The following is a 10,902-nucleotide window of genomic DNA, read 5'->3' as shown; positions in this document are numbered from 1 at the left end:
CATATTTTTTTTCTTTCCTTCCTTTTATCATTTTTTAAAACCAAAGTGATTAGCCTGAAAACGTGAGTCAGCAGTGCAATGGTTTGCTGGTTTGCAAACAAGAGAGCTGTGCCATCCACAGAACAAGCATGTTGCTATTTGATAGCCCAAAGGCCTCAGGACAAATGCTGTTGTTCAGCTGAGGGCATTGCTCAATCTGGATGTGGCTCTGGTCTAGTGACTGGTGATCCTGCCCGTGGCAAGGGTGTTGAAACTAGATGATCTTTGATGTCCTTTTCAACCTAGGCTATCCTATGATTCTATGATTGTTTGTAGAACGTGCAGATTAATTTGCTGTTTGCAAAATATGAAGCAAGAGCATGAGCAATATGTATTAGGATCTTTAATATTTTCTTAACTTTGTTTTCTGTCTGAATTCTTTAGGAAGAGGGTTGTCCCTTTACCCGTTATTGTATTTATTTATTTATGTATTTATTTATTTATACTTCATCAGTTACAAAAACTTATTCCACTTTTTGTTTATGTATTCCCAAGAAAATTAACAGGCGTCTTACAAAGAAATTAACATTTCGTAGATACTCACACACTGCATTCACAGGTAACCCTGAATATTGCTAAATTACTGTCTAGCTAAATAGGTCCTCAGCAACTCACCTCCAGTTTGTTACTCTGTTGTCAGTGTAAGGCAGAGTGCTCAACCAAAACTTTGAAATCCACTTGCTGTACAAAACCAAGGATAAATTTCAGATCACACTGTAGACACTGGCAAAGAAAGGATTCTGTGCTTGGGACTCTTAGAAAATCCTGAGTCACTTTGACCTATTCTTTTCTAATATTGTATATTGCTTATGATATGTGCTACACTGCCTGTGACATTTACTGCAGTTACTGGGGTTGCTGGGATATGCTGTTTTCATATTCACACTATGAAAAAAATATTTTCAAAATGAAACATGGAAAACATGAGATTGGAAAACTGTAACTATTCCTGGCCATTCAACTCTGAAGTTGTCATGAAGCAGAGATTTAATACAGCTGTTTTTTCTCATTTTTCTTTTTTTTTCATTTGGACATGGAATTTTTAAAAGCAATTATTGAACATGTAGCTGTATAAATTATGATGTTATCAGTATGGATGCACATTTTCAGAAACACCTCCCCTGTCCACTCACATAGCTTATTTCAATCAATACATTTGAAATGTAGAGCTGCTGAAAAATATATGACACACAATTCACTTCATAAACAATAAATAGTTCTATATTTATGCTCTCTCAGAAGAAAATAACCATTCTGTGATCAATTTAACAGAGTTGTACTGCTGTTATTGATTTTTACGTTCCAAATAGAGTTCTATTTATGCTCGTATATGCACTGCTCTTTATATTTAGGTTGTAGATGTTACTGCTTAACATGCAAATCTCTAAAAAATGGATAGCTTAGCATTAGAAAGAGGGAAATGTGAAGGAAAAATCTGCCACTTTTTCTTCTGTGTTCAAGAGCTAAAGTTTCTTGTCTTGTCTTTTATAGCTTGCTAGTATCTTTCAAAAAACCACATTTGTCTGTGTTATATTCATGAATCTGACTGTATTTCTACAAATGTTACCTGCTATTCTCATACACAGAAAAATCCACTCATGCAAATCTTGCCTGCACTCACTATTCATTTTTTATTTCACTACAAGATATTTTGGGGATTCCAAAAGTCTACTTTTGTAGACTATGCCTAATCTAATCTACTGAATATCAGTTCACGATCAAAGTTTAGATCTCATTCTAGACTTTGATGGACACTTGAGCTGAAGATCTGGCATTTAAATGAAAACAATGACATAATGGCAAAGAAAAATGAAACAAAACCCAAAAAACCTCTTCAAACATTGTTTAAAAAGAAAAAAAAAAAAAAAAAGAAAAAGAAATCTACTGAATAAACCTCACTGACCCAGGCTGTCAGACTTGGCATTCCTGTGCATGGTTGCATCAGTGCCTTTACGAGAACACTTCACAAACATTCACCTCTCACCTTTAGTGCATTCTTCCGAAACTTTCCATTGCTCAATTTACTCCAGCATGTCAGTTATGTCTCCTTGGGCTTCACCCTAAACTGTTCTTTTTCCTCTTTTTTTGGTACTTACAATTCTGCAGAAGATAATCCCACTTTATTTTTGCTAGCCAATTAATTTATGCATTATAGCATTTCTTCAAACTGTATATTTGTTACTCCATTCCCATAATCATTTCATTTACTTCATTCAAAACTCTTGGATTTTTTTGTTTGTAGTAAGGTATAGCAATCAGTATTTTTCCAGCCACAGTGCCATAAGTGAGGAAATTGTAACATATTTTCCTAGGTAATTCCTCTGCCAGTCAGCTTTTATAAGCTCTTTAGAGGATGTCAGAAGAGAGTGGATAGTTAACTATGAAAACTAACAAAAAATAGTTGCAAAGGCAGATCCTCTTGAAAAAGAAATGGAAGGGCTATAAGCCATTCAGAATGGGAACTCGCTGGCAGATTTTACTACTTAAGTACAGATCAAATGCACTAAGGCCTGACGTGATGAAAGCTAGAAGTTTGGCCTTCATCCTAAGGGCTAAGTATTTCCCATAAGAGAATACACCACACATCACACTGCCCAAATACTTAATGTTCAAAATGAAAATAAAGGGATCAAAGCCATTATTCTGTATGAGAAGAAGTAGTGTCACATAGAAGTCCTGATATTTGATCAGGGTTATTCAAAGTTTTACAGTAACTGTGTAGTACAGACCCATTCTTGTTCAGCACTTTTCTGTCTGAAATCAGGTTACTTAAGGTCTGTCTTGTTTTTAATGCTGTATTACATAGTGCTAGTGTTTATTTTGTACCCATTTTTCTATTTATTTAATTTCTCACCAGTTTTTACTTCTACTCAGTAAACAGCTCTATTCCTGCTGCTATTTACCAGGCTAGAAAATAGAAGTCTCATACACTTTCCTGGGTTTATCATTAACTAGCTATGACTTCAGGCAATCAGAATGTTTAAATGCTACTAATGCTTTTGTTACTGATTAGTGTAACGAATTGAAAAAATCCATAATATGTTTTAATTTGGGTTCATTTCACATTTCTAAGAACACTCAACTTTTCTTCCACCAGTTGTATGCCAGATGTTTTCTTCTTTATGTGCTACTATGAGTCCAGTTCAAGCTATTTTAAAGTCAATTGCTGTTTCTTATACGTAGAAATTCTTTTCAGAAGTACTCCATCCTGAGGTAAAAGCTGGTAAAATTCAATCATAAGCAGTGACAAGGTGAGCCTGGATTATTATTTTTTTTTTAAACAACTTGTAGCATTACTAATGGAGTCACAAGCTGATGGAGAAAGCCCAGTTTTTCAGTCTTTAAAAACCAGAAGTCAGACTTGCTCTTTCCATGCTCGCACAGAAGGATACGTAGCTATGGGATCTATTGGGTCACATATCTATATACAAATGAATGTGGTTAGCCTTTAAGGTCCTTTATGACATGTCTGGACGTGCTTCTATTCTGAATACATTAAGCTAAACTTTGTCATCAAGCATAAGTACATGGAAAGTGTGGTTGCAAAACTGTAATTAACAGATGTTTTTTCTCTACTACTGTGTCCTACGAGGCACAGGTGCCCATCTAATTGTTAATTATCCTTGCATTTGAGACTGTTTTGGACAATGCAGTCTTGCAGAGGTCTGTTAATAAACTTGAATGCTTTCCTTGTCTGTCTAACACATCCAACCCTCTATTTCTCCTCTACTTCTCAGCAAAGTAAGCTGCAGAAAATCAGTGCAAGGACTTGTAGTAGATGTAATTTCTCCTTAATGACTTCTTTCATAACATTCTCTCAGAACTTTGGTAGTCTAGTCCCTCTCCAAATGCATTCTTATCTCTTTTCTCCAGTGGAACTCCAGCAATGGATTTATGGAAATATGATCTCTCATTGGCTCACTCTTTATCAAACCCTACTAGGTATCAGGAGTGACTGGTTTATTGAGTTTTCAGAGATAAATTATGTGCTGGCTTATGGCTATATCTGTACAGATTCTATTAATTCAGTAAGAACTTATGGTTACATGGCTGTCTATCACAGTGAAAATGAAATTTCTTCTAATTAAAGATATAAACTTGTTTGCCACCATCCTTCAGCGCAGATATTTCTTGAGGTAAGCCAACACTGTGAGAATTGCTCATAATAAAATTAGATAATTCTTAATTAAATATCTCTACAGAGAGATTTCTCCACATCATAACTGAGTGTTTTTCACTTTCATTAAGAGGAATCTATTTTTCCATCCAACATTACATTCTGCCAGGAAACCCAACCGCTTTCATTTAGTTGGAAACCTTGAGGCTGAGTTCCTGCATAGGACTGTGGTTTGTTGTTGAGTCTAAAGTTTAAAAATCGCACTTTGCTTTAAGATATCAGTAATTTTAGGAAAAAAAAGTTGTGGAAATATAAAGCCCTTACCAAAATTAAACCTGCATGTCTACGTTATTGCTTTACTTTAATTTCTTTCTGTTTACTTTGGTATATGCAAACAAAAAAATATTTCTCAACATTTCTTGATGATAAAGTGTGGGAATAAATTTTTATCATTTGTCTGTAGCAATCATGTATTCCTGCATTTCTGTTGAAGTGCAGCTGTGATAGCATGGCTTGGAGAGAAATGCATCTCTCAAATGTAATGTTTATCCACTGTGAGATTGTGTTTTGTGCTAATCTGATTGCATTTGTATTGCTTGCCACCCAAAGCTCCCTGAAGTTAATGGAAATTTTCCCATCACTTTTTAATGAATTTTGAATTTTTATTTTCTGATAAAAATAGTACAGAAGTATTTTTTCTTTGAAATATGAAAAATGCTTAGAGGAAAATCTGGTTGAAAAAAAAAGTGAGTCCAAAAGTAGAAATAAGCTGCCTACTTGTAATTATATGTTCTGGTTTGGGGAAATTTCATTGATAACTGTTCCTTCAAAATATTCTGTAATTTGTAGTGAAATGCATGCTTTACAATGTGTTACAACAGAATGTTTGAGTATTTCTCTACATGGCAAACATTAAATGACAGCACCCTGAATGCTGAGTTTATTTTGTAATTGAAATAATTATATTAACATCTTTAATAAAAATACACAAAAATACTACTGCATACTTTGATGAGAATTGTCTTGGTAAGAACTTACATCAGTAAGTTCTTCAGTTCTATTTTTGATTTGTTAACATCTTTCTGTTTTCTTGAGGAAAGTAATGTTGTCTAATTTTCTTTGACTACAGCTTGTAGACACTGCAGACTTTTGCCAAGCATGTACTGCCAGGAAGCTCAATACTGTGCGATGTAAAACAGATGGGTAATAATCACCTTTATAGATCCTTTTTTCCCCCACCTAATTAAAACATAAATAACTTCTCTACCACTCCAAACATTTGTTAAAATTTAATTTTGGAAGAAAGAGAATTAAAAAAATCTAATGGTATAAAAATGTAAATGTTACAATGGTGATTGATTCCAAGTAACTCTCTTCCATCATATTTACTGACTTTCATAGGAATTTTCCTGTTGTGATCTCAATTTTATTTTTTTCTATCTGGAAAGTAACTTTACAAGTAGACAGCCATCTTCAGAAATGCTTGTTTCTTACTGCTTTATTTTTAACCATTATATTACTCATTATGTTACACAAATTATTATTAAGGAAGGATTATTTAATTGGCAGTATTAATTTTGTAACTATCAGCTTTCCATTATGTCTCTAAGATGAAAAAATATCATTTTGTGGATTAATGATCACTAGAATTCTTTAACTTCTCTCTACACTTAATGTGTTAGGTTCTATTTCTGCCAAAATTTGACTTCTCTGTTTTTGATGTAGGAGAAATGATTACATATTTCTAGAGCACTAACTCAAAGTTGGAAATAGAAGTTGCAGGATTCCACGATCAAAGACAGCAGATGTAAAAGCTGGAAAATCTTCATAGATGAAAAAAAATACAATTGGGAACCTATTAAATGATTTATATTATTAACCGCAGAACTCCTTCAGTTTATCTCCTTTCACATTTGCATATGCAAAAGAATTATATGTTAAAAAGATGCTTTTGATTTTTTAATTAAATGCAGCTGTGCTGTTTGTGACTTTGTAACAGAATTGGAAATTAGAAAATCATGTGTAGTTTACAAACAGCAGCATTAATTACATGTAATTAACCAGAAAGGAAGGATTTAACTCAGTCATGGCTTTGAATGCCCTATGAATATCTGCTCACATGAAATGAGAGATAACATTTTTCATTTCTTTGTGAGTTATAAGTTTCAAATATCTTTTTATTCTTGCATGAATTGGAATAGATGTATCTGAAACTGAGAGCATCATATTTCATCCTAATTGCCTGAGAGATGCTCAGCTTGTCAGGGCTCAGCATGGCATAGTGGATGATGACACTTGATAGTAAGTCAAGTGCAAGGACTGCTTTTATGTTTCCAAGAAGATCACTTCAGCCTCTTCTGTCAATTTATTCATGTAGATTGTGAACTCTTCAGGAGTGAGGCCAGTTCTAGTGTTCTTACCATCCTGATCATGCACTGCTGTGAAGTAAGCTGACAAGCTTTCTCTTGTTCTCTGTATTCCTCCAATATCTTCTCCAAACTCTTCAGCTTTTATCAGCTAGTAAGAAGCAGCAAGTTTTATATGGGGTAATACACTGCCTACAGTATATAAACTGTTTCATGTGCAAATTGTCATGGAACAGGATTAGGGATATTTTGGAGCTGTATGGACCTTCAGCTGTACCTTCTTAGGGCAGAGGCTGCTGAGACCCTTGTAAAAGTGCTACACACCACTGAACCTGCCCAGCAGTAAGTGCTGAGATTTTGTTTCCACCCTTTTAACAAAATCAATGGGCCACATTTATCATAAATAGTAAGAAAAACAGGATGGAAGAGTCTTTCTCTGTGTTGGATGAGGGAGATATGTCACTGATGACATAAAGCTAATTAGTTCTGAAGGAAAATAGAAGCATTCCTCTCATTAATTTTCATAAACCTTGGGTAAATCACCCCTGTTGGGGTGGAATTGACTCCTGCAGAAGAGGAAAAATGAATCCAGTTCTTTAGGTAGTGAAGTTTCACTTTTAGTGATATGTCAGGTTCCCATTATAGCTGGTTAGTGGAGAAAAATTACAAAAAAAAGTGGTTTTAAAGGAATTACTCCTTTTAAAAAAAATGAAACTACAGTACAGTGTTTTAAATACAATGTGCTTCTCTTCTTGATTAACTTAATCTGAATTCTCCTGGATTAGTAGCTATTCTGTTAAATTACCTTTATCAATAATATTACTCTTTACCATAAGCCTTAGATGAAAACTTGCTCCATTTAAATATAATTTCACTTTTTTTGAGACAAAAGTGATACATAGACCACATTTCCCAAAGGCATCCAGAATCACAGTTTTAGAAAGAGGAATACCTCTTTAAAACAGCTGGTCATAACTGTGCACGCAGTGTGTAGCATACTGCAACTATTTATTGAAGTTTTGAGAGAATGTGAATTTTTAAAACTTGTTTGTGAACCTGATAATGTCTGAAGAGATAGTTCTCTATCTGTTGACTAGACCAGAAACTAAATGGTGGATAAGCAGCATGACTACTGGATCTCTCAAGGAACTCTTCATGACTATGGGTCTTTGATTTCCAGTATTTTATTTCTTCTAAGTCATAGTGGAAATTTTTTTTTGAAACTGACATAAAAAATGTGAATCTTTCATTTCAGAATATTCTTAGAAATAATTAACCTGTCAAAACATCACCTATTATGTTCTTGAACAAGCAAAGAAACTAAATAAATAGTACCACATATCTTGAAGGCATGCAGCTGGCATATCCCTAATGAGATTTATTTATGTAATGGACTTACTTTGACCATTAAGTCACATGGCATAAATAAAATAGGTTAGGACAATTTGAAGGAAATGATTTCTTTATTTAATTTGACCTGAGCAGAATGACTGAAAAGAATACTTGACGAAAGATTGCTTCAGGCTTGGTTTTGCATTGTCTCCATTCTGGAGAAAAGAACAAGAGAAAATGAATTAATATGGTTCAGTATTTTGTATCACTTTGTAGACTCTTTATTCTTATGTGTCAGAATATTAAAGAGGTGACTCATAAGAGAGAACATTTTGTCCCCCTTAACATTTTGTTAAGATGGACAAAAGAAAATGATGCTGTTGTTATGAGTGGAACAGTAGTTCCAGACTTGATTAAGCTCACTCATTACAAATTACCCCAGCCTCAAGAGTAAAGTCATTTTGGTAGTGGTGATGTGTGTCTCCCCTGGCTGTGGAAGGTTATGGATCTGTGGAACCACAGGAAAGTTAATAATTCATACAATCATAAAGAAGACATCCCTCTATTATGACTGAATTCTCGTGCTGGACCTCAAAAAAATATTTTTCCTATTGTTAAATTTACTATTGATTAAAGCAAGCCAAATGCACACCAGCTTCCAAGATATTCTTGAATGGAATGATATAAAATTCATTGACTTTTAGGAACAACACTCTCAGATTATTTCTGTAGCCAATTTTTAAAAAGTAGTTAAAAGATGTTTCAGTGGCACACATGCTCTATTATCACCTTGCTGTTATTTTGTTCTTCTTGCCTCATTTCTAAGGGCAAGCCTTATATAAAATAATACATAAACCTATATGGAAGAACTATATACAGTAGGATGCATGTATGCAATGATATAATAGAAAAGGTGTCAAGAAAGTACCAGATACACAAGCTGTGCAAATGAAAGAGAATTATATCCCTTGGTTCGTCCAGTTATAAGCAAGTTAGGTCCTGTCTGTAGTAATCAAATAATTTTAGGCTGTCAGTATGTGATTAAGATGAAAATCCGTCTCTAAGTAGGAAAGAATGTAGATCAATAAATTGGTGAAATGAATTTCAGTAGCCAATTTTGCATTGTATTTAAATTGCATAGTATTTTGCATTGGCTGACATGATCTGTTAGTGAATCATTTGATCAGTAACTAACATCTTCATTTCTATGTTTATGCAATTGTTACTAAGAACAAATGTGAGTAAGACTGGAAATAATCAATTATTTATTTATTCATTTTGTGTTCCATAATCTGGCTTGGGCTGAAAACTTCAGGGTTTAGATATTTTTTTCCACTTGAAGTTTTGTCTGCATGTTAGACTGCAGGATGATAGATGCTTGAGCTCTGTCCTTCTGTGTCAACGCAATCTGGCTGCGACAGTAAGGTTGAATTCATCTCTTTCAGAAAGTCAGCTCATGTGTAATGTCTCCTCATTAAGTAATTGCTTTGCAGGCCTGCTGGTATCTCAGTAACAATCTGTTTATTTGCTATCAATAGGCTCATCATCCATTTGAAGGCCAAATTTCTTTGGCGAAGGGAGTGCCTCTGAATGGACTTCTTGGCTACTTCTTGTGACAGGATCAAGATCTACATGAAGATAGAAAATCTGTCTTTGCTCATGGTGAAAAGATCCACAATACAAATATGAGTGTTCCAAATTGTAGCAAACCTCTATCCCCCACGCCACCCCCTTGAAACTTTACAAGAGAAACAGAATTTTCCTCTTTGTTCTGTCCAAAGCAACACTCACCTCATTCAGCAGTTGACAAGACACGTCTTGTTATCAAGAAGAAAATAATTGAACTTCCTTGCTGATAGGAATGTTTAGAAAATATCATTATCCACAGTTGTACTTCCAGTAAGAGCAAACAGTCCTTTTTTAGATGTCAGCGGGTGGAAATCTCAGCAGAAGGATGCACAGTTGTTATGATTCCTGATGACCCTTCTGTTTTTATTCCACTCTGATAGTGACTGTCTGCTGGGATGTTGCTGTTTCTAACCTCCTGGGCCGATACAGGGCTTGTTACAAAACACTGTTGATTTATATTTAGCTACCTAAGAATTTCCTCCTTTAACTGCACTGGACAATGTCTCAATTCAGGCAACACTTCAGCCATAATTTGTGACTGCGTTATCAACTTCTTAATGGTGAAACAAAAAAAAAAGGCTGAGTGGCATTTAACTGAATGACAAAGCCATGTCTTAGCTGATCAGTACATTCTGATGAGCCACACTTTTTTCTTTTTTTTTAATGGAGTGTTTTAACATATTTTAGAACGAGTATTTTGAACGTGCTAGGATACTGAGTGCATGTATTTTATCTGCTTCCTTCAAAAACAGAGCAACCCCACCATTCCGAGACCACATTTTTAAAGAGGTATATCACAGCTTCTACTGGATGATCCTAGTGGTCTTTTCCAACCTGTATGATTCTATGAATACAGTGACCCTTCCTCTCCATCCTTACAACTTGGCTCTGTAATACAGCTTGGGCAGGGACTGCTCCCTAGGGATGCAGGAGCTCCCCCAGGACCAATGGCAGGGGCTGAGATGGAGCAGTTTTGGATCACTGTTTCGGTTGTATTAGTAATAGGAACGAGGAAAGCTTATCCCCATCAGTACAAAAATGCTCAAATCTGTGCTGTGGCAGTTTCTCCTCCTCACGGTGTGCAGAAGCAGGGGCTATCTTCAATGCCTGCTGTCTGAAAAAATAGACTTGGTTCTTTATGTACTTACTTTCCCAACACTAATTCTTATCCTTTTCCACCATTTCATGCTGAAATTTCATGCTGCCTCCTTTTGGCAGACCGATGCTTTTCTTAGGATGCATTCTACAAGCCTGCATTTTTCCTCTATACTCTAACCCACATGCTGAGACACTTCTTCTGACTTTTCTCTTTGGCTTGAGCTGCCCAGTAACTCCTGCCTGCCAGGATCAGGGCCTTGAATTCATTGTTTCCAGCAGAACTGCTCCTCATTTCAGGAGGGAGATGGGTGAAGAGATCCA

This window comes from Centrocercus urophasianus, unplaced genomic scaffold (genome assembly GCF_019232065.1).
Source record: "Centrocercus urophasianus isolate 14NV4802_14NV808 unplaced genomic scaffold, USGS_Curo_1.0 seq_18, whole genome shotgun sequence".
Classification (NCBI taxonomy): domain Eukaryota; kingdom Metazoa; phylum Chordata; class Aves; order Galliformes; family Phasianidae; genus Centrocercus; species Centrocercus urophasianus.
The sequence above is the reverse complement of the archived record's forward strand: the minus strand, read 5'-3'. Positions refer to the sequence as shown.